This window comes from Schistocerca serialis, chromosome 9, assembly GCF_023864345.2.
Source record: "Schistocerca serialis cubense isolate TAMUIC-IGC-003099 chromosome 9, iqSchSeri2.2, whole genome shotgun sequence".
Taxonomy (NCBI): domain Eukaryota; kingdom Metazoa; phylum Arthropoda; class Insecta; order Orthoptera; family Acrididae; genus Schistocerca; species Schistocerca serialis.
The window spans coordinates 492,971,611-492,999,016 of NC_064646.1; the positions used below are offsets into that span (position 1 = coordinate 492,971,611).

Below are 27,406 nucleotides of genomic sequence, written 5' to 3' on the forward strand. Positions count from 1 at the left end.
TTAGACCAGACGTCAGTATATGTTACGGTTATACTGACAGAAAACCCTGTTATGAGGGTTTCTAAATTAATTATAATATATGTAGTTTTAGTTTTTATCGTATAGTAATCCATTTGAGGCGCTGAGAATCTTAAGGTTCTGGAGCACATCACCGTTGATTGTGAGAGAGTACCATTCATTCATACTTCTCACATCTGTTCACCTTACGGTGAGTCAGGTTTATCTGTGCTGTACGCCCACACTGTGTATATGGAAAGTCACGAACAGCTTTCTCACTGGTTTCTCTGGTTTTCATTTAAATGTGGGATCGACGGCAGTGTGTTTTAGGCACTTATGGATCTCAGCGCCTCATTTATATTCTAGTCAAGTGACGGTGTTGGTAGACATTAATACTTGAGTTTAATGATTTCCACAAACGGCAGTTTGTGTTAGGAGTTGATTGTTTACTGTGCGGAAATCAGCTTTCGTGTGCAGTGCAAAAATGAGCTATGTTGAAACTCTATTAAATACTAACAAAAGAGTGCAGCTGTGAGGACGGGTCGTGAGTCGTGCTTGGGTGGCTCAGAGGTTAGAGCACTTGCCCGTGAAACCAAAGGGACCGCGTTGGAGTCTCGGTCCGGCACTCGTGGACTAATACATCTGTTAGGGATCTTGAACATTTGTCTGAAATAATGGATAAGCACGAAAACTGCGACTTACACAAAAATGCGAAACGGAGAATTGCGAAAGGTTACACATTACTTCGTTCTTGTCCTAAATTGTAGTTTGATTACGTACAAAACACCAAAATTCCACAAAAATAATCCTTTCTTTTGTCAGATATGGTATGTGTATTATTACTATTATTATTATCATTATTATTATTATTATTGGCAGTGGCTGTAGTTGTATACACTTGTTGATAAGCGTAACTATTATACAGCAGATCTCAGATTTACCTGAATCTAAAAATTTGTTAACATCCAGAACGTATACTGATGAGCGGTCAGTGATAACAATGTCGAGTATTTTAAAAATTAAGGATTATTTCTCTCCTATAACATCTCTCAGTTGCATGGATAGGTCCGTTGCTAAACGTGTTTGCAATTTTATCCATCTCATTGAAAGTAAACTTTAAAACCTGAGGAGGTGTTCTTTTGTTTCATTATGAAGAGTCTGGGAAAAATAAAACTGGTCCAGAAAGTAATTTATGTACCTTAAGATAGGCAATGCAGATGGCCGCACTACAGATTAAGTAAGTTTAGTTGCCTACCTTAGGGCGCATCAAATACTTTCAGAGCCAGTATTAAAACGGATGATCAAAACGCTTCAGTTTGCTACAGCGTATATGCAACTTAGTGCCATTCCGATGCGGCTATATGCAGGCAAACCATGAATGCGTCATTTGTATCTTTTCGAGGTGTGTGCAGTAAAACCGGAAACTTGAACTACGACGACGTTTTTACCAAATGCATCGAAACATGACCAGTGTGCTGTTATTTTTTTCTTGGCTGCCGAAGGACAAACACCGCTAGACATCCATCGGAGACCGAAGAATTTGTATAGGTCTGTCGGAAAGCACCGTTGTGGAAGGTGCCCCAAATTTGTTGCTGGTCGTGGTTGGACACAAGACGCCGGTCGATCTGTGAGGTCAGCTTCATCCACTACGCACAAGTCGAAGACACCCGAGCAAGCGCCCTCCCCCCCACCCCCCACCCTGCCACCCTAATACTCTTGACCCCTTCCCTCCCCACGCGATTATCGTGCCTTCGGTCCCTTAAAAAAAGGCCTCGAAGCGTCGGACGAGGATCTACACCAGGCAGTTACGGACTTCTTAATGCAGAAAGACGCGGTTTTACACCAAACGGGTATCTTCAATCTAAATCATTCGTAGGGTTGATTGTCTCAATCTTCACGGCAACTCTGCTCGATTGGCATACCGGTTCCGGATTGTACGACCTTCGAACGGAAACTTTTTCATCGTCATAAACAAGGTGCTAATTACTGAACTATATGATATGCAATCGTCATAACTTCTGAACAGTTTGCGTTAGGACGTTCAGACTGCACAATTGGACGCGGGGCACGATGAGAATTAGTATGCGCATTGTTGTTTGGTTTAACGACGAAGCCGACTTTCATTTGGATGGGTTCATCAGTAAGCAACATTGGCGCGTTTGGGGCACTGAGAATCCGCATTTCGCGACCGATAAGTGTCTTCACCCTCAACGGCTGACTGTGTGGTGTTTAATGACCAGTCACCGAACAGCTGGTGAGATATCCCTTGATGCCAAGGTGACTACCGATTGGTATGTGAAGGTTTTGGAATATGATTTCATCCCCATTATCCAAAGTGACCCTATTTCGACAACATGTGGTCCTTGTACGACGGAGATCGACCCCATCGAAGCAGAGGAGTCCCTCATGTCAGAGGAGTACTTTGGGGACCGCATTCTGGCTCTGGGGCACCCAGAGGCCACTGACATGCGCCTCGATTGGCCGCCACATCTTCCGGATCTGAACACATACGACTCCTTTTTGTGGGACTATATTAAAAACAAGGAGTACAGCAATAACCCCAAAACCATTGCTGAGCTGAAGTCAGCCATTCAGGAGGTCATCGACGGCATCGATGTTCCGACACTTCAGCAGGTCATGCAGAATTTCATTATTCGTCTGCGCCACATCATCGGCAATGATGGCAGCCATATCGAACATGTCATAATCTAAATCCGTATATCTCTACTGACATTTGTAACTAATTGACTGCTTTTCATAGAGTTCAATAATTGTCTCCCTGTAGCACCCATATGCAGTAGTTGGATTTTATATTTCGTAGTCTTTGTTGTAATGGTGGAGTCGGAATAATGTACTTTCTACATCAATTACGTCGGATTGTTTTATTTCGTATTTTATAACGAAGTCTGACAAATGTCCTATTTGTATCTCTTTTATACCTGCCGAAATACGCTTCATCCGAAATCCATACAAAAAGGCGCGTGGCAGTATTGTTCTACTGGAGTGAGTTTCCGGCGCTGGAGTTCACCAGAGCCGGCCTCGGCCGACAGTCAGCTGTGCACACGACGTGTCGGCAGCGGCGACTGCGGGCCCGCGCTAGCCCGCAGCGGGCGGCTACGTAGCCCAGCTCTCGTCGCCGCCAGCGACTGCGCCTCCTCCGTTTTCGTTTTGCTCCGCCGACAACTGTCCGCACGTCGGGCGATGATATCGCACAGGGGCCGGGCTCGCTTAATGAAGAGCCAGTCGCCGCGAAGACTCCGCGGGAAGGCCGCGTCAGCCGGCTGCGTCCTTCACATGCGCATCGGTGGCTGTCCGTATCCAAAGATTGGCGTCCCGCGTAAAGACGAAACACACACACACACACACGGTATAAACATCATAAATAGAAGTATCGAACATATACTCCGTTAGGTTGGCAACAACAAGGCAAACATACCAAAGAAGATGAAACACGTAATGGAGTCGCAATAAATCGCTGTGATAAGCAGTATACGACGAAATAGTTGTATCGAGTGACAAAAGAACAATAGTCCACCACAAACAGAGTGAGAAACATGGTGAACAGCTGTGTGGAAGGAACACAAAGATGTGAATATAGAACAGTGATAAAAGAGGTAGTGCGACCTCCAGACCAGATGTGAGGAAACGCAGATCAGCAAATCGTAAGTAATTACTTTTTTACAAAAAATCGTGAAGTGAACTGTTTGATAACTTATAACTAACAAAACTGTATCATTATAGATCGCACCGATGATGCCTTAGAACAGGAGAAGGCGAAACGCGTGTGGGATAAATAAATTAACTAGCAGCAGAAAAAGGCAGTTTTACTCACAAAACAAGTATCAATGCTGACATTTATTGTCAACAACTGAGACGCCTTGCAGACTCAGTCCAGGAACAACGACCAGGAAGACTGCGGAAAGTGATGCTATTCCACGATAGTGCCCGCCCACATTCTGCTATACTGACAAAAAACTCTATACAGAAGTTGGGTAGGGAAGTTATTCCTCACCTACCACATTCACCTGATCTTGTGTCCTTACATTTTAAACTTTTCCGCTCCCTATCGAACAACCTTCAAATAACTTCCTTTCCGGATGAAAATGCGCTCACAACGAGTTTTTCGCCTGAAAATCATGTGACTTCCACAGTAGCAACTGAAAATGTGCACCAGCGTTGGCAGACTGTTTAAATAGTTAAGGAGAACATCTTACTGATAACTTAAGTCTTTGTTACGTGTCTCTGTTGTGTTTTAATAAACTTATGAAAAAACACTACGAACTTATGACCAACATAGTACTTCTTCACTTGAAATAATTCATTCTAATTTCATATTGCAAACGAATGCTCTTGATTACGTTTTTCCACTTTCAGTTCCATTGCTCAGCTTTGCACTGGGGGAGTCAGGGCCGCAGGGATTAAAGCGGTGCCCCATTTCTCCACGACAATTTGGTTTCTCTGTGTTTACGCTGATCCAGGACGGTTACTGCAAAAATGCCGCGGCAGACTTACTCCATCATCAGCATCCCCAACTAAAGTCTACGGGAATCAGTGTCGACACATTTGACCTCCATTCAATGAATAACACACTCTAGCCAAAGCGTTCATTTTACGATTCAGCAACACGTTTCACATTTCCATACAGCTACAAGCAGATGGCTATGAAGTCCGCTTTCGACTTTGTGGTACAACTCACCATTAATTAGAAAGCATGGCACGTATTTTCCTGCGTACTGGTCGATTCATGCTAACATTTTGGAGTTACATCGGTACAGACGACAATGAATGCTGGAGCATATGTATCTGAGCTATGTCCAATTTATGGATACGCATTCTCAGGCCGTGTACATTGGCGACTATGCATGAACTCTGCAGTCGCATACGACAACTGCTACACAGTTTACAACGATCAGTACACGGAAACAGCTAGTAGTGTTTCATAAAGTCCGATGTTAAAAGGAAAGCCTGACGGAAACAATGTCCTACTTCGAATTTATCGACGTTGTGGCGCCCCTTCTAGAAGAAATCAAAAGTATCTACTAGTATATAAAAAAAACAGCTGCCGCATGTATGGAAGATCGTTGTTTTGTTCGTTATTGTCAAGACAAGGTTTGTATGAAAGAAAATTTTTTGAAAATCCAACGGGAAAGTCAGAAATTAACATCAGTTGTTGCCTTTATGAAATATGATCAATTAAGAGCGGTTCGACAGTTTTCGTTCATTTTTGTCTTTCTTCTGTTCATAACTGCCAGGACAAAGTTTGTATGCTGGCCGCTGGTGGCCGAGCGGTTCTGGCGCTACAGTCTGGAACCGCGCGACCGCTGCGGTCGCAGGTTCGAATCCTGCCTCGGGCATGGATGTGTGTGTTGTCCTTAGGTTAGTTAGGTTTAAGTAGTTCTAAGTTCTAGGGAACTTATGACCTCAGCAGTTGAGTCCCATAGTGCTCAGAGCCATTTGAACCATTTGAACAAAGTTTGTATGAAAGAAAATTATTGGAAACTTCATCAGAAAAGTCGGTAATTAAAATCAGTTGTGAAAGATCATCACTTGAGAACGTCTCGACCGATCTTTTTTTCCCGTATCTGTGGATGGTAATGGTATTTCTGGTATGAAGAAAAAAATTTAAAAAATTGCGTTGAGTTTGACAATTCTGCTGTCACATGTTTTCATAACAAAAAATAATCAGTTTGACGTTTATATATAATATATAAAGATATGTGCAATATATAAAAGTCAAAATGTTGTTACCCAAAATATCGAAAAGGTCATGGCCGATATACTACAAACTTTTACACGACACTAACTAACGTTCGGAAGGACAAAGAGTATATATTTTTGTAATATATTATAGATTTAAATGTATATGTAATATATAAAGTGGAAACGCTGTTTGCAAAAATCTCGAAAAGATCTTGATGGATTTACTTCAAATTTTTACACAATACTCCAGTGAACATTCAGACGGAAATGGACATAGGGTGGGCGGGAGATGGAGATGGACAGAGAGAGGCCGGCAGGTTGTGCACAGAGGGATGGCGAGGGAGAGCGAGGGGCAAGGGATTTAGGACGTATATGCAATTCCCATACATATTTAGCAGTTCCGAAGATTTCCGGTTTCGCTGGTTTATGATATGACAATTCAAGACCCTGCGCGTAACAGGAATACTATTCCAATTACCAAGGAAGCAATGGTCGAATACAAGTAGTTAGTTTTATTAAAATTAACGTACATGATGCAGCAAGAAATTAAGCTCACGGCTGCGTCTTAAAGTGGCGACCAACAGCCGCATTGCACGAATTACAGAATCCACTGACGTACCTGAATAATGGGCTCAAAATAATTTTGGTCCCATAGCCTGCACACGTTGTCTGTGATATGGTACAGCGGTGTAACTGAGGCCCCACCTCGGCTGTCCACAGTGCTTTCTTCAGTCTGTGACGGCTGCCTATCTATGGACGACCTCGCACCTGTGTCTCGTTCCTCTGACTGCAAGTGGCCCCTTGCAGAGCTTCATTTTCCAGACGACACGCGCGACGGTGCAGTAAACATTTTTGGACCTGAACGATCAGCATAGACGGTAACTTTGGAGCAGCGGTGGTAACCTCCGCAGCGACCGGTTCGATAGCCGCCCGGTGCGTGTAGCAGCCGTTTGCGTGACCGACGCACCACACCACTCCAGACCACAACCCTAGCGTTAGCGCTACCGTACATCAAAAGGCCAACAATTCACCAGAGGGTGCTCGGTGCCTGCCCGCTGATCGATGCGAATATCATCCACTCCAGCCCCAAAACGTTAAAGGGCCGACTGTAACATATACAGCACGTTGTAATTTTCCTGTTCACTACTCACTCTTTTCCAACGGCATCTATGAGGATATATTTCGATCCGTCGAAGGCCTGATATCCATGGAGAAAAGTTATACATCGCGATAACTGAAGCACACAGTGATCCATGGCAAGAAAGTATAATACTTTGCTGTTCCCTACAAGTCAAACAAGCGCTAGTAATAATGAAAACGAAAGCTATTGTTAAACGTCTCATGGCTGGCTCTGAGCACTATGGGACTCAACGGCTGAGGTTATTAGTCCCCTAGAACTTAGAACTAGTTAAACCTAACTAATCCAAGGACATCACAAACATCCATGCCCGAGGCAGGATTCGAACCCGCGACCGTAGCGGTCTTGCGGTTCCAGACTGCAGCGCCTTTAACCGCACGGCCACTTCGGCCGGCAAACGTCTCATGCACGTCGCGCTAGTACGTAATAGTGATTTTCCGATACTACTGATATTAGTATAGAAAATAAAAAAGCACTCCGTCTTCAGGCCCGAGTGGCGTACCAGGACCATCCGACCGCCGTGTCATCCTCTGTGGAGGATGCGGATAGGAGGGGCATGTGGTCAGCACGCCGCTCTCCCTGTCATTATGATAGTATTCTTGACCGAAGCCGCTACTGTTCGGTCCAGTAGCTCCTCAATTGGCATCACGAGACTGAGTGCACCCCGAAAAATGGGGAAAATGCTGTTTGGTGAAGACATGGTGAAGAGATGAAAAGAATGCATAGAGGAGTTGTATGCCGGAACACCTCTTTCGGAGGAAGTAACAGTAAGAGAAGAGCAAGTAGACGAAGATGACAAGGGAGATGACATTCTGCAAGAAGAACTTGACAGAGCTCTAATAGAACTACGGGACAACAAAGCAACGGGATATGATGACATCTCTGCAGAACTAATAAAGAATGCTGGTGACAGCACGAAAACGATGCTGCTTAAACTTATTAGGTCCATCTATAACACAGGAGAGATACCGACAGACATCCAGAAATGTATCATTGTTCCTATTCCAAAGAAGGCAGCAGCTACAAAATGTGAACAGAACCGAACTCTTAGCCTAATATCACGTGCATCAAAAATTCTCATAAAAATAGTTCTGAAGAGAATTGAAGAGAAGGTGGAGGATATGCTGAAAGAAGATCAGTTTGGCTTCAGAAGGGGATTGGGACCAAGAGAGGCGATTCCGTCACTGAGACTCGTTATCGAAAAATAAACATTTGATAACGTTATCTGGCAAGAGATGTTCAGAATTCTGAGGAAAAGTGGAATAAAGTACAAAGACATCCGTGTGATACTCAGTTTCTATAAGAATGATGTGGCAATGATTAGGAACTTTCACAAGAAACAAGAAACAAATATTAGAAAAGGGGTAAGACGAGGATGTGCTCTCTCTCCTCTTATATTCAGTGCTTACATCCAGGAAGCTATAGACCAAATTCGAGAAACTACTGAGGTGGGGATCAAAATTTATGGGCAGAAGATAGATATGCTATGTTATGCAGATGATATTGCAATAGTCACGGAGACAAAAGAAGATCTAGGGGAAGCCCTCAGAACAATGGAAAAAATTCTATGCAATCAGTATGGAATGAGAATAAACAAGAAAAAGACAAAAGTGACGGTATGCAGTACAGGAGCAGAATATGAACCTCTGAGAATGAGAATTGAAAGAGAGGAGCTGGAAGTGATAGAGGAATTTACTTACCTGGGAAGCAAAATCACAAGGGATGGTAGAAGCCGGAAAGCAACTGCACGCAGAATACAAAAGGCCAAATTACATTTAATCGGAGGAGGAACTTACTCACGAGCAACAACATCAGTCTGAAAATAAGGAAAAGTATGATGAAAGGTTTCGTTTGGAGTGTGGCCCTATACGGATGTGAAACTTGGACAATTGGAAGAGAAGAGAGAAGACGGCTAGAGGCCCTGGAGAGGAGAGACAAAGTAACAAATGAAGAGGTGCTTAGAATAGTAGAGGAAACCAGATCTCCATGGAGGCACATACAAACAAGACGACACAAACTCGTAGGGGAATGGCCGTTTGTGTTGTTATCAACATTTCTACTAACGGAGAAGTCGTCGAAGTGGCATCAAGTAGAACACTCCGCGGACTTCCGTGATGAGAATCAGTTAACGTGAAAAAAGTTTTCTGCCTATGGTGGCCCGACATTAGGGTGCCCCTCATTTTGCCTCGACTTTGTTTTCGAAAAATTTTACGCTCACCCCTTAAATGTTTTCTGTTTGGTTAGATTTACTCTGCAAAACTTTATTGTCAAGAGGGGGACGTGAACCCATGCCGACTAAAGCGACAAATTTTAATATTGGGACTTTTAGATTTTGTAGTTTTTAGTCAGTGTAAAAGTTATTGAGAACTGCATAATATCGAAATAAAATACCACTTGCCTTTAAGAATGCGCTGAGTATTCTAGTGAATGTTTTCTCTTTTTGCACTCCCGGTACAGTCTACCATGTTCTTGAACATAACGCTCTTCCAGTTTCCTTCACTCAGATGTTCAAAAACTGGTTATGTCAGGACTGCTTTTTACACCATGATACTTCACATTCAAATACATTTTTAAAATAAGTTTGTTTATGTGGTGAAGGCATAGGAAATACAATAACTTCCTGTCCTCTTTATGTTCACGTGAGATTCATGCCCCATTAAGAGGGCCAAAGATTGAGGCAGCCGTGCCGTACAGCGATTTTGAGCAATGTCGTCAGTACCCTAGTATATGAATGCATTACAAACAACGTTCGCTTGTTTTTTTTTTTTTTTTAACTACCTCTTCACTGTCTCCGAATGTAACAACTACTGGAAGTTTTCCTTATTTACGGTCCCTAACATTCAGTGCTGGCAACAGTTCACCATCCCAGTGAACTGCAGACATATCATTCCTCGAGGACGATTTTATTGTTTCAGATAGTTCTCCTATCTTCTTCTGTCTGACTCTATGAAGCGGTGATTTATTAATACGGAGCTCTTCAGTACTGTGACAAAGCGCGTCCGCTGTCTCATGAAGAATATACACACTAAACCTCTTACACTCAGCTGGCACTTAGCCAAGGCAGCCGCCAATTCTTCAGTAACGAAATCTTTGTTTCCTCGCCTTGCAGCGTTCTCCAATAAACTACTCTCAGCATCACCAACGTCAATTTCATCTGATCTTGAAAATTTCTTAACTAAATCTTCAAATGACGAATGAAGTGTGCAGTAGAATATGTAGAAGTAGATACTGTGCACTTCTGTTTCTCTTGCCTTTACTCTTCTTCTTTATCCGCAAGTATTCGGTCTACTCCTGCAAGATAGTCTTTACGCCCCGAATCTTTCTGTCAAGGTAAACCCATCCTGTTTTCTTCCAGCTTCAATGTTTACTGATCATTGGCATGTGCGATAGCAGAAAAATTGTCCAGATTATCAACTTTTCTACACGGCGCTTAGACCTATTTTGACACTTTTCTGCGATTTTTGAAATTTTCTCCACTCCGAATGCAAGCTGTAAACTTCTTATGAACAATGTTGAATAGTTATTGTCGGAATTTTTGCTTTCTCCCAAAACATATGCACTCGCGAGCCACAAGATAAGCACCTTCACAAACGGTTTCATTTACCTCCCGTACGTTACAAAATAACACTCTCAGCACTTTTCTATTTGATGGTAATTTGTGTGCAATGATTTGCTGTTTATACGTCTTACTAAAAAGACACGTACCTTGGCACTTCGTAATTGATGTAACATCTTGGATAGCGACTGTAAAATACCTGCGAAACCGTCGGCAACGAATAAACAGGAGACTGCGCCGCACGTGCACATACTCAAAATCTGAGGTGATGTCTCCGCGACATGTGCCAACATCCGCCCCCAAGTTAGCACGGGTTACAGTGCCTCCATCGCGACAAAATTTTATACGGACGTATTTCGTAGACATTCAAACCATTTTGGAGAGTGAGCGCTCAAAAATATTGGAGTCAGAAAATAATTGACACACCATGGACGTAAAATATATATATCACTGAACAAAAGCGCCATTTCGGCACGAGTCTACTGATCGTTGTCGACGGTCCACCAAATTTTCTCATGACTCCTCTAGTGAGTATGTCATTGCGTCACAACTTCAAACCGTTGATGTTATTAGTTTCCTGTGGTGGGAGGAGCTTTATTAAAATTGGTTTACATTGGTGGATGGAGTGGGCACCTGCTGTTGACTATCAACCTTTCCAGTATGCACCGTGTTGGGCGGTTATCGGCGAATGGGGTGTGGATTCCTGTCCTCCTCATGCGGGACGTGGGTGGCGCAGCGGCGATACATAACAGCAGGTGCCTACTCCTTCCATCCTACTAACTAAGCTTCCCTCTCTTTCCACCATAGGAGACCAAAATATCAAAGGTTTTGTAATTGTGACAAAATGGCATGGTAAGGGAGTCATGACAAATATAAATGAACCATGGAAAACAGGGTACACCGCAAAGGAAGGCCAATGCGAGCGTGGACGTAAGTGACAGTTATTTTACAGTATGGCGCAGAGGGACACCTTCCCCACATTCTTGGCCGGCCGGTGTGGCTGAGCGGTTCTAGGCGCTTCAGTCTGGAACCGCTACGGTCGCAGGTTCGAATCCTGCCTTGGGCATAGATGTGTGTGCTGTCCTTAGGTTCGTTAGGTTTAAGTAGTTCTAAGTTCTAGGGGACTGATGACCTGAAATGTTAAGTCCCACATTGTTGTACATTTTTACCTCTTCACATGTATCCGAATTTATTGGATTGATCGGAAACTACACCGATGGGGAAAAAAATCGCAACAAGAAGACGGAATTGTGCGAGATAAACTAGATGGTCGCCGTCTTTGTACAGAAATACGGCGACTTCTCCAATTTCGCGGCAGTCGCATAAGAGTAGTAGCGCCACTATGGGGAGGCAAATCAGGTTTACTTTAAACACACGCTGTAACGGTCGTGAGCGTTGGTTACTTTGAGACTGGACGTGGTGAGCTGATGTTAGTCTAGAACGCCTTTAAGGCGACAAAGATACCAGTACCTACACCTCACTCACTTTGAACGAAATCGTATAACAGGGCTACGAGAAGTTGGATGTTCTGTCTAAGATATTGCAGAAGGACTTGGCAGGGCTGTAGCCACTGTACATGACTGCTGGCAACGGCGGTCACGAGAATGTACGGTCGCAAGAAGACCGGACTCTGTACAGTCACGTGGCGCTTCCGACAGGGAAGACCATAGTGTTCGGCGTGTGGGCCTGACGCATCGTACTGCATCTGCAGCAGCAATTTGACCACCAGTTGGCACCACAGTGACACAACGAAGTGTTACAGATCGGCTCCTAGGCAGACGACTTTTAGCGTGCATTCAACTGACCCCAAACCACCGTCATTTCCGACTTCAGTGCTGTTAAGCGAGGCCTCATTCGAGGGCACACTGGAGTGGTTTCGGATGAAAGCTGGTTGTGCCTCGGTGCGAGTGGTGACCGTCTGGTGGGTACAAGGAGGGCACTTGAGGGCCCGCAGCCAACCTGTCTGCGCACTGGCTCTGCACCTGGAGTTATGGTCTGAGGCGCGATTTTGCATGACAGCGATTCGGAAGGAAAGAAAAATATCGTTTCTTATAAACACGAACAGTGCGCGCTGACAAATAGGGCGAGCGGAAGTAACGCGAGTGCGAGTATAAAAAGTTCTCGGTTTACTTGCTGCGTCAAATTTGGATAAAATCCCGAGCTTTCGATGACTACCTCCGTCATCTTCGTCAGGGGTAAAACTGACCCCTGACGGAGATGACGGAGGTAGTCACCGAAAGCTCGGGATTTTATCCAAATTTGACGCAGCAAGTAAACCGAGAACTTTTTATGCAAGGACTCGTCGCGAAAGACTTCGTAGTCGTAATGCGAATGGGAGACGGTTTTCCTTCTTTCTTCCCGACTGCAGGCCACACAATCCCCGAGGCGCAGCTGAGCTCGGGCGCTTGAGGCGGCTGGCACCACTCCCCCGCCCTTTCCCTTCCAGCACCCCACGCCATCCTACAGAGCCGCCTCTTTCAGAACTCGCGAGACCCGCTGTGTAATTATTTAAATTACGCGCTGCGGTGCGGACGGAGTTAATGGCCTACACCAGACTCCCCTAAAACTGCGGCGCCTGGCGGTACTCGGCAGACATTAGCAGCGACAAGAAATCAAACACCAGCTTCTGCGACTCAGGAAGCAATTTACAGTGAGTACTGCACAACAAGGGCGGCCGTGTTGTTGTCTTGAAAGATTTCTGCTGGGGCCAACAGCATTTTTTTATTTCAGTGTAGGACTTCCCAGTGAAAGTTAAAACGGATCACTCACGTTTTTTTCACACCTAGTTTCCACACAGTAGCTAGTCCACAACACACATCACTCAGCCATCATAATAATAAATCTCTGGAGAAAGAACGAGCCATCCATTCATTAAGCGTGTGTAAGACCTATCAGTTTCTCTCTTTTTCCCCGTGAATCAACATGAATGACTGTATTTGAGAGCGAATACATTTTGAAACATTCCGCAGGCAACCAGAGTTAGCAACTTAACCCGCTGGAAGGGAACAGCAGAGAGCACAGTACAAAGGGTTATGTCAAGGACGTACGATTGTCCGCTTGCCTCTATTGCCTCTTTGACTCTACTGCCTCCTCTCCACTCCAGTTGCCTGAAGTGGGGGGGAACGGTGCTTTCTACGCGCTTTTCCCTCACTCTTTCGGCGACTTTGTATATGGTCACGCGGACCTATTACGTCTCGGATCAAGGCGTTCGAATGAAATGCTTCACAAGTAATAATGCTTAATCTATTTGTTTCAGCTGCGTTATATTGGAGCAGACGCTCGCGATCCGTCTTTCTGCATCCATTAATTTGATTTCTCTACTGAACGTAATTTGAGCTGCTGTGTTTTTGTTCCTACCGCACCTACTACCGTGTACGGAATTTGTCTGATGTGCTAGGTTCTCATGAACTGCCTACCTTCTCCTTTGATTGCTGTTTATTCTTTCAAAAAACCGTTTGATATTTTATAAATAGTGACTGAATTTACTGTATGAGGGTGTTCTGGTATGTTTGGAAATTTCTATGAAAGAAGAGAATATTTTTGTTGCCTTCATGGTTGGTAAGCTTTATTATTCCACAGATCGTATAATGTACAGCGTACAGCTCATTGTTGACAGCCGTCTGAACCGACCAGTGTATCATCTGCAATTGAAAATGGAGAAAACCGAGTTCTGTGTTGTTACTTAATATTTTCATCTGCAGGGATGGACAGCCGCCCATATCAAAACGTAACTGAAGACTGTTTACTTCTGAATTAATGAATTTAAACGTCATCCGGACATCTACTGAAGATGAGCTCCAGCCCTCCAATTGACGTCACCACAAAAGAAACCATTGATCAAATCCACAATATGGTAAAGCAAGACCACCAAATAAAAGTTTGTGAGATTGCTGACACTATAGATATCTTAACTAAGTGAGTGCATAATATCCTGCACGGAGAATTGATTATAAAGACGCTGGTACGAGGTGGGTGCCGCGATTCGTTCTAATGGTTCAAATGGCTCTGAGCACTATGGGACTTAAGAGCACTATGGGACTTAAACATCTGAGGTCATCAGTCCCCTAGACTTAGAACTAATTAAACCTAACCGACGTAAGGACATCGCACACATCCATGCCTGAGGCAGGATTCGAACCTGCGACCGTAGCAGTCACGCGGTTCCGGACAAGCGGCTAGAATCGCTCGGCCACAGCGGCCGGCGCAACGATTGCTGACAGTCACTCAACAATGCGTCCCGAACAACACTATGCCTGGCGATATTTAATCTAGATTTTTTTGCGCTAATTTGTGACTGTTGATTAAAGATGGGTCCGTCATTACACACCAGAGTTGAAATGGAAGTCAAAACAATGGACGAAGGCTGCTGAAAGTGCCCCGAAGAACGCAAAGACTATTTTGTCAGCTGGTAAGGTGATGGTCACTGTTTGTTGGAATTTCCTAGGAATAATCCTCACAGATTACTCGGAAAAAGGAGAACAAGAACTCGATCTTCTTATGCTTCATTGTTGGACCGTTTGAAACTTGTGTTGGCTGCGTTGGAACGTACCAGGAAAATGCACTATCCCGCACGTCAGGACAACAATGGCGAAAGTGCATGAATTGCGCTTCAAATTGATTCCTCATCCACCCTATTCACCAGGCTTGGCCCCAAGTGACTTCCTCCTTTGGCTTACTGAAATGAAGAATGAACCGTGGTAAAAATTGCTGTTTGCCGCAGAGCGTAATGTGAAGCAGTCGCCCTCCGTTTCTGGGGGGTGGCACCGCTGTGGCAATCGCAGCTTTGGTGTCTCCCTCTGGTGGGAAAGGGGAAGGTTGCCTGTTCACGGGCATTTAAGGGGCGCTATAAGCACACCAGTGGGTCAGTTGGTCAGCCGGGTCAGTGTGGGGCAGTCAGTATCTGTCTGTCGTCCGGAGTGCTAGTATGTGTTAGGCCGCCAATCTGCTCGAGTTTTTTCAGGCAACGGTCATTGGCGGTTGGATCGATCGGTTGGTCGCTCGCGCACTGGGACACAAGATGACTTGTCCAACACGAGAGCAACAGGAGTCAACCCACGACATCGGTCTGGCCGGCGCGAGCTGCGACGCCGTGAGATGGAAGATCGGCGCGCCTTCCTGTGTCCGTTGCAGCGGCTGGCAGCGGACAGTTCGGTAGGTGGGCTTGGTCTTCACCAGACATCGCAATTTATTAGAAGTTAAGTGATTCGTGATATGTTGTTTCGTTTACTTGTTAAATTCTACTTGTTTTCTTGGTCAGTCTCTCGTCCCCAGCTTGCTCGTCTGTCTCTCGTCCGCATTTGTTAGGCAGTTAGTGTTTGTCTGTCTGTCTATCGGTCTGCCGTACGTTAACAGCTGCCTCTGTCATGTTTGTCGGATTCGAATCAAGATGCACCTTCGGTGGCAAGTTAATCTTTTAATGTTAGTGTTTCGTACCATTTCCATCCCTCCTACGGGGTGCATAGTTTATGTGTTTGTGTGAGTTGTTACAATTTTTTATTGTAAAGTAATCTGGTGTGTTGCAGATTTGCACCAGTGTAGTCTTTCAGAGGTTGTTGTGAGCGTTCGTGACTACGGCCGTGTCAAAAGGGAGCGGCATGGTTCTCACCCCGAAAAGCTCATACAGTCAAAATTTGTTCTTTCTGCCTCTGAATAAATTGTAAATTGATATTTAGAGGGTGCTTTCTGATTGTAGTTTTAAATGTGTTTTAAAAAAATAGGCTTTTAGGAATAAAATTTCCATTTGTTGAAAGAAATTTGATTTGTTTTCATCCGTTACCCACTGGCAACAACTTCCACGCTCACATAGTGTGATTAAATGTGTTAATGTTCTGATGAATCGCTAGTAGATGAAGTAAATTCTTAAAAAAAGGTTTTGAAAGTAAATTCACGGTTCAAAGAAATCATAGTTGCAGTCACCGAGTGTTTTGCTGAGTTTGACAGAACCAATTTTTCCGATGGGATGAAAAAGCTAGAGCATCACTGGACCAACAGAGCATCCATCTTTCGACGAAAACTATGTCAAGAAGTAAGGCGTGTTGTTCACGAAACAGACATTTTTTCCTTCCTTTTCAACCAGACTTCTAAAATCATTCTTTTGACTGGGTAGCCACTGCATCCAATATTCTAATTTTTGTTCGTCATATCTCCACGTGTTGACCAAGTGGAACAGAACTAATCATGAAATTGTCAGGTGTTGATTGCAAGTGCCTTCTGCAATGTTATGCCTCACCCATTGACGGTATCTTTTCTCATATTTAGACGAGTTGCTGTTTTAGAAAAACAGATGAGATATCTTTACTTAGTCGCTCTCTGCGATTGCAAACCACGCTACGTCTCCTTGGTTTGATAGCTACTATTCATTGCTTCCATGCACGTTGCAGAATACAAACTTGCGCAATCATTGTATACCTAAATGGTTGGAGTATTTTTTTTTTCTCTCTCAACGTTCTTACGTGAGTGCGAACTAAGTTCTGGACGTAGATGCTACCTGTTCTCATTCTATGTGTGCGCGTGAACTATACGATCCTCGTACCATCCATTGTCACGAACACGAGGCTGTTCCCACTTCCAATAGATTCAATGTTTTCCCTGCATCCAACTGGATTTAATGAATAATTGTCACAAAACGGAATCCAATGTAAAATCACATGTCCTTTTTGTGCCATAAATACTCTGCATCCTGAACTTGTCTTACAATGTATGTCGGTGGTATTCCGTGCTTCATTAGAATAAATTGCGACTTTTATGAGCGAAAAAATTTTTCTTCTTGGAATTTTTGTTATACTACGTAACTCCTATCTCATCCGCTCCCATGTACCTTGTCCAACGTATCAGTATAAACGGAACGGATGTGTTACCTGGAAGGAGAATAAGATGCAAATTAAGGAATTTTTAACGAAATGAACCCTAATACATTCACAATGTCATTACTGCTCCACGCTTGCATAAAGACATCTAAGTAATCCTTTGCACAAAACATTACTGACTTCGTTTTTTCGCCATACTCATAAATATGAATTCATTTAGTAGAAGAAACATTTCAACTGACGTATATGACGTAAGAGGAAATTCATCATCATCAGCTGGTTCTTTAATAGAGGCATTACACGTGTAGTCTTTTAAAAAACCAAAAGCACAGTCCTTTCATCACACGTCCCTTCCTGGGACCATAAGTGAAGTTAATTAAACGTAGCTACAACGTGTTGTGCTCAACGAGAAATCGAACCTCAGACAACAGCTGCTACAGGCCCTGTATGACGTCATTATATTGAAACCATCATCTCGATCAGCTAATTACCGACACCCATTTGCAGCAGGCGACATCGCATTTCAAATATGTCCCCATTCCTATCGACGGCTTAATTTTCACAGCTTACTAATCGAGTAACAGTCTTGCCCCTGATGCGATGTGGAGTGTTGTTTCCCACATATAAAAAAAAAATGGTTCAAATGGCCCTGAGCACGATGGGACTTAACTTCTGAGGTTATCAGTCCTCTAGAACTTAGAACTACTTAAACCTAACTAACCTCAGGACAGCACACAGATCCATGCCCGAGGCAGGATTCGAACCTGCGACCGTAGCGGTTCCAGACTGTAACGCCTAGAACCGCTCGGCCAATACGGCCGGCCCCACATATAATCTACCGGCCTGGGTATCAAGATTAAGCTATTACTCGACGATGCCACGAGAATATTTCAACAGTCGAATTCGAAAAGAAAGTCTGCAGTTTCTCAGACATCGAGGCGTGAAGTTATCAGTACTGGCCACGCCAATTTCCTGTGTCCAAGAACGAGGTAAATGATACCTCGCGGTGCGTTTCAATAAAGTGCCTCTTTGCCCCGAAGCTTCTAGGAGGTTGTTAGTAATACGTTTTATGTTCACATTATACGCGGTGCTTTTTTCGGGAAGAGCACTTGGCTTGCAACTTAATACCCCGTTATAAGCAATATTACCCGATAGAAGAAACGCGCACCCCGTGATGCAGCGCCATTTGCGGGAAAATGCTGCAGCTACGGAGCGAGAGGCGGGCAGAAGGCTCGGTGTGACCTCGTGTCCCGACCTGTCGTACCGCGCCGGGCACTTGCGTCGGAAGGCGAAACGACCGAAACTGCTGCGGCTGGCGCGCGCGCAGCCGCGATTTCGCGCTGGTTCGACACTCATTTGCATGGCGCGTTATTTACGCGCTGCCAAAGCTATTTAATTAACCGCAAGCGCTGATTTTATCGCGTAGTGTTAGCACAGCAAGGCGCGTAATGGCTTCCCAATGTACCCCTCCCCTCTCCCCCACGTCTCTTCAAGGCACAATTCGAATCACAAATTTTCTCAGGAGCAGTTACGAATTTTTAAATTTTTTCTCAATTTTTTTATCACTTTATGGTATCAACTCTAAGAAAAGTACGGCACTAATAAAAGGTGCATTTAAATTTTAAAAAAGAGGGACAAGTGCGAGTACGGCTAGCGCGCTGAGGATACCATAAAAGCTTAACTATGTATACTATGCAGATGATGATGATAAAAATCTCGTGTGGCTGAACTGGCTGATGCAAGTCTTTCTATTGGAATCCGCTTCGGCCACCTGCGTGTCCCTAACCGACCACAGTTATCGAGCTCGGGGAAGAGGACCTACAGTTTGACGTGGATTCCCAGCAACATGTCGTTTCTGGGCGAATCCTTATATCGTTCAGAAGTGAAGGATTGGTAAAAACGCAATCTGAAAAGGCCGTCGGCCGACCGAGATTCCATCCCAGAAAAATGATTTAACTCTGAACAGAACTCCATGTATATATATAGTTCCTCTACAGTTTAGCGAGTATCAAAATATGTGACATTAATCGCCGTATATTTTGACTGCGTTGACTTACAAGCCGAAATTATTCACACAATCAAGGGTAACCAAAAGTATTTTACACAAATTTCAACTTGATATCTCTGCCCGTTCCTCGGGAGAACGGATCTCAACGGACCTACTGAGAGACCAACATGAAACGGAAAAATAACACTGATACAATTATCCGTGGTCTAGGGGTAGCGTCTTTGATTCGTAATCAAAACGTCTTCTGTCCCGGGTTCGATCCCCGCCACTGCCTAAATTTTGATAAATAATCACCATTGGCGGCCGAAGACTTCCGGCATAAGAAGTCAGCCTCATTCTGCCAACGGCCTTGTCAAAGAGGGCGGAGGAGCGGATAGAGGTTCAGGGCACTCTCTTGCCCTAGGGGTGGGAAATTGCCCCTAAAGGCGGAAGAATCAGCAATGATCAACGACATGAGGATGCAGATGGCAATGGAAATCACTGCATTAAAGACACGTAACATGTATCCACAGGACATGTGGCCTGTAATTGAAGAAGTGTCATGATGATCTCTCCATTGGCAAAAGATTCCGGAATAGTCCCCCATTCGGATCTCCGGGAGGGGACTGCCAAGGGGGAGGTTACCATGAGAAAAAGATTGAATAATCTACGAAAGGATAACGTTCTACGAGTCGGGGCGTGGAATGTCAGAAGCTTGAACGTGGTAGGAAAACTAGAAAATCTGAAAAGGGAAATGCAAAGGCTCAATCTAGATATAGTAGGGGTCAGTGAAGTGAAGTGGAAGGAAGACAAGGATTTCTGGTCAGATGAGTATCGGGTAATATCAACAGCAGCAGAAAATGGTATAACAGGTGTAGGATATGTTATGAATAGGAAGGTAGGGCAGAGGGTGTGTTACTGTGAACAGTTCAGTGACCGGGTTGTTCTAATCAGAATCGACAGCAGACCAACACCGACAACGATAGTTCAGGTATACATGCCGACGTCGCAAGCTGAAGATGAACAGATAGAGAAAGTGTATGAGGATATTGAAAGGGTAATGCAGTATGTAAAGGGGGACGAAAATCTAATAGTCATGGGCGACAGGAATGCAGTTGTAGGGGAAGGAGTAGAAGAAAAGGTTACAGGAGAATATGGGCTTGGGACAAGGGATGAAAGAGGAGAAAGACTAATTGAGTTCTGTAACAAGTTTCAGCGAGTAATAGCGAATACCCTATTCAAGAATCACAAGAGGAAGAGGTATACTTGGAAAAGGCCGGGAGATACGGGAAGATTTCAATTAGATTACATCATGGTCAGACAGAGATTCCGAAATAAGATACTGGATTGTAAGGTGTACCCAGGAGCAGATATAGACTCAGATCACAATATAGCAGTGATGAAGAGTAGGCTGAAGTTCAAGACACTAGTCAGGAAGAATCAATACGCAAATAAGTGGGATACGGAAGTACTAAGGAATGACGAGATACGTTTGAAGTTCTCTAATGCTATAGATACAGCAATAAGGAATAGCGCAGTAGGCAGTACAGTTGAAGACGAATGGACATCTCTAAAAAGGGCCATCACAGAAGTTGGGAAGGAAAACATAGGTACAAAGAAGGTGGCTGCGAAGAAACCATGGGTAACATAAGAAATACTTCCGTTGATTGATGAAAGGAGGAAGTACAAACATGTTCCGGGAAAATCAGGTATACAGAAATACAAGTCGCTGAGGAATGAAATAAATAGGAAGTGCAGGGAAGCTAAGACGAAATGACTGCAGGAAAAATGTGAAGACATCGAAAAAGATATGATTGTCGGAAGGACAGACTCAGCATACAGGAAAGTCAACACAACAGATAGGTGGAAAGAATACATTGAAAGCCTCTATGAGGGTGAAGATTTGTCTGATGTAATAGAAGAAGAAACAGGAGTCGATTTAGAAGAGATAGGGGATCCAGTATTAGAATCGGAATTTAAAAGAGCTTTGCAGGACTTACGGTCAAATAAGGCAGAAGGGATAGATAACATTCCATCAGAATTTCTAAAATCATTGGGGGTAGTGGCAACAAAACGACTATTCACGTTGGTGTGTAGAATATATGTGTCTGGCGATATACCATCTGACTTTCGGAAAAGCATCATCCACACAATTCCGAAGACGGCAAGAGCTGACAAGTGCGAGAATTATCGCACAATCAGCTTAACAGCTCATGCATCGAAGCTGCTTACAAGAATAATATACAGAAGAATGGAAAAGAAAATTGAGAATGCGCTAGGTGACGATTAGTTTGGCTTTAGGAAAAGTAAAGGGACGAGAGAGGCAATTCTGACGTTACGGCTAATAATGGAAGCAAGGCTAAAGAAAAATCAAGGCACTTTCATAGGATTTGTCGATCTGGACAAAGCGTTCGACAATATAAAATGGTGCAAGCTGTTCGAGATTCTGAAAAAAGTAGGGGTAAGCTATAGGGAGAGACGGGTCATATACAATATGTACAACAACCAAGAGGGAATAATAAGAGTGGACGATCAAGATCGAAGTGCTCGTATTAAGAAGGGTGTAAGACAAAGCTGTAGCCTTTCGCCCCTACTCTTCAATCTGTTCATCGAGGAAGCAATGATGGAAATAAAAGAAAGGTTCAGGAGTGGAATTAAAATACAAGGTGAAAGGATATAAATGATACGATTCGCTGATGACATTGCTATCCTGAGTGAAAGTGAAGAAGAATTAAATGATCTGCTGAACGGAATGGTCTAATGAGTACACAGTATGGTTTGAGAGTAAATCGGAGAGAGACGAAGGTAATGAGAAGTAGTAGAAATGAGAACAGCGAGAAACTTAACATCAGGATTGATGGTCACGAAGTCAATGAAGTTAAGGAATTCTGCTAGCTAGGCAGTAAAATAACCAATGACGGACGGAGCAAGGAGGACATCAAAAGCAGACTCGCTATGGCAAAAAAGGCATTTCTGGCCAAGAGAAGTCTACTAATATCAAATACCGGCCTTAATTTGAGGAAGAAATTTCTGAGGATGTACGTCTGGAGTACAGCATTGTATGGTAGTGAAACATGGACTGTGGGAAAACCGGAACAGAAGAGAATCGAAGCATTTGAGATGTGGTTCTATAGACGAGTGTTGAAAATTAGGTGGACTGATAAGGTAAGGGATGAGGATGTTCTACGCAGAATCGGAGAGGACAGGAATATGTGGAAAACACTGATAAGGAGAAGGGACAGGATGATAGGACATCTGCTAAGACATGAGGGAATGACTTCCATGGTACTAGAGGGAGCTGTAGAGGGCAAAAACTGTAGAGGAAGACAGAGATTGGAATACGTCAAGCAAATAATTGAGGACGTAGGTTGCAAGTGCTACTCTGAGATGAAGAGGTTAGCACAGGAAAGGAATTCGTGGCGGGCCGCATCATACCAGTCAGTAGACTGATGAAAAAAAAAAAAAAAAAAAAAAAAAAAAAATTATCCATTTTCGTATTATTTCATTTTCTTGTACTGTGAAAGCTTGCATCTTGTCGTAATTCATGGTGCTAGGTCAACTGGAAGTGCTCTATAGGTTTTGATAAAAAATGGAAAAACTGGTAGAAGCCGACCTCGGAGAAGATCAGTCTGGGTTCCGTAGAAATGTTGGAGCAGGTGAAGCAATACTGGCCCTACGAGTTATCTTAGAAGAAAGATTAAGGAAAGGCAAACCTACGTTTCTAGCATTTGTAGACTTGGAGAAAGCTTTTGACAATGTTCACTGGAATACTCTCTTTCAAATTCTAAAGGTGGCAGGAGTAAAATACAGGGAGCGAAAGGCTATTTACAATTTGTACAGAAACCAGATGGCAGTTATAAGAGTCGAGGGGCATTAAAGGGAAGCAGTGGTTGGGAAGGGAGTGAGACAGGGTCGTAGCCTATCCACGATGTTATTCAATCTGTATATTGAGCAAGCAATAAAGGAAACAAAAGGAAAATTAGGAGTAGGAATTAAAATCCATGGAGAAGAAATAAGAACTTGAGGTTCGCCGAAGACATTGTAATTCTGTGAGAGAGAGCAAAGGAGCTGGAAGAGTAGCTGAACGGAATGGACAGTGTCTTGAAAGGAGGATATAAGATGAACATCAACAAAAGCAAATCGAGGATAATGGAATGTAGTCGAATACAATCCGGTGATGCTGCGGGAATTAGATAAGGAAACGAGACGCTTAAAGTACTAAAGGAGTTTTGCTATTTGGGGAGCAAAATAACTCATGATGGTTAAAGTAGAGAGGATATAAAATGTAGACTGGCAATGGCAAGGAAAGAGTTTCTGAAGAAGAGAAATTTGTTAACATCGAGTGTAGATTTAAGTGTCAGGAAGTCGTTTCTGGAAGTATTTGTATGGAGTGTTGCCATGTATGGAAGTGAAACATGGACGATAAATAGTTTGGACAAGAAGAGAATAGAAGCTTTCGAAATGTGGTGCTACAGAAGAATGCTGAAGATTAGATGGGTAGATCACATAACTAATGAGGAGGTATTGAATAGAATTGGGAAGAAGAGAAATTTGTGGCACAACTTGACTAGAAGAGGGGGTTGGGTGGAGGACATATTCTGAGGCATCAAGGGATCACCAATTTGGTATTGGAGGGCAGCGCGGAGGGTAAAAATCGTAGAGAGAGACCAAGAGATGAATACACTAAGCAGATTCAGAAGGATGTAGGCTGCAGTAGGTACTGGGAGATGAAGAAGCTTGCACAGGATAGAGTAGCATGGAGAGCTCCATCAAACCAGTCTCTGGACTGAAAACAACAACAACACTGAAGTGGGTCATGGGCTAGCGATATGCAATATACAGATGGCGGTAGCATCGCGTACGCAACGTATAAAAGGGCAGTGAATTGCCGGAGCCGTCATTTGCACTCGGGTGATTGATATGAAAAAGTTTCTGACGTGACCGAATAACAGGGATTAACAGACTTTGCACGGCGAATGGTAGTCGGAGCAAAACGCATCGGACATTCCATTTTGGAAATCGTTAGGGAATTCAATATTCAGAGATCCACAATCTCAAGCGTGTGGCGAAAATACCACACTTCAGGCATTACCTCTGACCGTGGACAACGTAGCGGGCGGCGGCCATCATATAACAGCGGTGAGCAGCGGCATTTGCGTACAGCTGTTAGAGCTAATAGAGAAGCAATACTGCTTGACCTTACTGCAGAAATCAATGTGGGACGTATCTGTTAGGACAGTGCGGTTAAATCTGGCGTTAATGGGCCATCGCAGCAGACGGCCCACCCAAGTGCCTTTGCTGACAGCACGACATCACCTACAGCGCCTCTCCTGGGGTCGTGAACATAATGGTTGGACCTTGGACGACTGGAAAACCTTGGCCTGGTCAGATGAGACCCGATTTCAGTTGGTGAGAGCTGATGGTAGGCTTCGAGCGTGCCGCAGACCGCACGGATCCGTGGAGCCATGTCGTCAACAAGGCACTGCGCAAACTGGTGGTGGCTCCATAATGCCGTGGATTGTGTTTAGATGGAATTGTACCGACCATGATTATGTTCGACTACTTGGAGACCATTCACGTACCGAAGAACGATGGAATTCTTACGGGCGACAATACTGCCTGATACCGGGCCACAGTTGCTCCCGACTGGTTTGAAGAACTTTGTGGACAATTTGAGCGTATGAATCCCGTCGAACATTTATGGAACATAATCTAGAGGTCAATTCGTGCGGAAAATCCTGAACCGCCACACTTCCGCAGCGATACGCAACTAGTTGTGTATCTTAAGAGAAACATCATTACTCTAACCAGGGGTTCCTTGCCTTTGAAGATGTGATTCTACTGGTGACGAGGCATTGGCTACCATAAGAGAGTCATAGTTATTCCTGCCAATTGCTCACCCAATTACACATTTTTTAGATAATGTGGCCAGTCTGCCTGAAGCGATACGCCACTAGTTTTGTATCTTAACAGAAACATCGTAGCCCTCAGCATGCGGCATAAATTTGAACTTGTTGCCTCTACCAGTTCTTGAGAAACAGGTATTTGATAGTCGGCCAGACAACAAAGTGATCCCGTAAGGATTCCGCTATTACTGACTGAGGCACGGAATCCTAAAAAAGGTTAAATCGTAATTTTAAAAAAGGAAATTTCGAGACAGCACTTTCCGGGAAGAGTCGGACAGCATATTACTTCCCCCTACAAACGTCTCGCGTAATGAGAAGAAAATTCGAGAATTAGAGCCAATACAGAGGCTTACCGACAATCATTCTTCCAACGCGCTATTCGCGAATGGAACAGGGCTGGACGGCTGAGTTAGTGGTAGAAAAAGTACCCTCTGCCACACACCATTAGGTGGCTTGCGGAGTATGATGTAGATTAAGCGGCGTTGGAGGGTCACAAGATCTGCAGTTGTGTCTCACCTGCACTGCGTATTATCTTGGTGAGCTCTGAATCTGAACTTTACACACATATCCAGCATTGCTGCGCTGCCGAGGGAGACAGCGCAGTAATTATCACACTGGAGGCGCATTCGAGAGTAATCGGTTCAAATCTGCGTCCGGGCATCCCTAAATCGCTCCAGACGAATGGCGGGAAAGTTCCTTTGTAAGGGCACCGTCGATTTCCTTCACTATCCTTCCGTAATATCAGCTTGTGTTTCGTCTGTAATGAACTGAGGCGGCATTAAATGCTAATCTTCCCTCCCTTCTGTTTTCTACTGACAGTGAAGGCAGCGATAATGCAATCCGGTACCACTCCGTTAACCTCTCAGACTCGCTGATTGATGCCCTACGCTGCCCTCTATATATCTGACGAAAGGTGAAGCAGAAAACTGTTTTGGCATTTTCTCTCTATCAGACTTACACGACTCACTGGAAATGTGTCCGGTTCAACGGTATTTGAAAAAGAGTTCCCTGTTTCTTCCCTTCACCAACTAATGAGATTTCTTACCTCGGCAACTGAACGGGTCATACAGCGTCCCTGACATTTGAAAAGCAATACGCGGGACACATAGCGAAGATATACTGCAAACGTCGAGCTGTCATCTGCCTGTTATGAGTCACTCCTCTGTCACGAGGGCACGTGCAAGCTGTGTGATGCCCTCAACACTGCGCATTCTCTGCTTAATACTGCGACTCTGGATTGGTGAAGCTTTCCATGCTAGTCCATTCTGTGCAGACCTCTTCATTTCTCAACAACCACTGCAAGCTACATCTGTTTGAATCTACTTGCTGCATTTAAGCCTTGGTCTCCTTCAACAATTTTTGAACCCTTACATTTCCCTCTATTACTAAAGTAACTACCACTTAATGAATCAGGATTCATGTTGTCAACCTAGCACTTGTCTTAGTGACGTTGTCCCACAAAGCTCTTTTCTCCTTGGTTCGGTTCAGTACCTTTGCGCTGCTTGTCCAATCGAACCATCTAGTCTTCCGCAGTCTGCCGTAACACGCAATTTCCAAGCATTCTGTTGGCTCATCTCCATACCGTCTATCGTCCGTATTTCACTTCAATTTTACGCTTTGGTGGCTCAGTGGAAGCCAGACTTCAAAGCACGCCGCCAGTCACTCTGTCCCGAGCCCCCTTCCGCCGATCTGCTTGTAGAAGGAAAAGAATTCAAACCCTGCCCGTGAACTTTCTCCGTTGTCATTTTCATGGCACAGAATATCATTAAACGGTATATGAAAAAATGAAGTAAAGTGCTAGACTACAAATCCAAAGGTATTGGGTCGGGTTCGATCCACGTATTAGTTCCTTCACCTCTGGCAATGTCTGTTGATGTGAAAAGAGTCGAGATGCACCGTGGTTCGGAACCCACATTGGACTGTAGATCCTCGTATAAGTCACTTCACAGGTCGGACAAAGGCAACGGCATACCAACTCCAACAGGACCATGCCGTTCAAAACAATCTTCTTATTCCTGATTGCTTTACTATTAAGACACACTCCAGACAAATACACGTCATCGTAACACGTAAATTTGTATTCTATGCTGAAAATCTTCTCTTTTTGAGATAAGCTTTCCTTGTTATTGTCAGTCTGCATACTGTAACCTCGTTATTTCTGCTGTTGTCTGTTATTCTACTGTCCACGTATCAAACACCATATCGTGTCTCTGATGTGTTTTCTAATTTAATTTCCCGTGTATCGTCTCATTTACGTCGACTACATTCCATTACCCTCGTTTTGATTTTGTTGGTGTTCACCTTATAACTTCCCTC

General features: G+C 44.0%; 1 protein-coding gene across 1 annotated transcript in view; it reads right to left on the reverse strand.

Annotated features, from left to right (window-relative positions):
- LOC126419733 (GAS2-like protein pickled eggs) overlaps positions 1–27,406 on the reverse strand; it is an 817,704-nt gene that overhangs the window by 67,660 nt on the left and 722,638 nt on the right. The window lies entirely within an intron of this gene.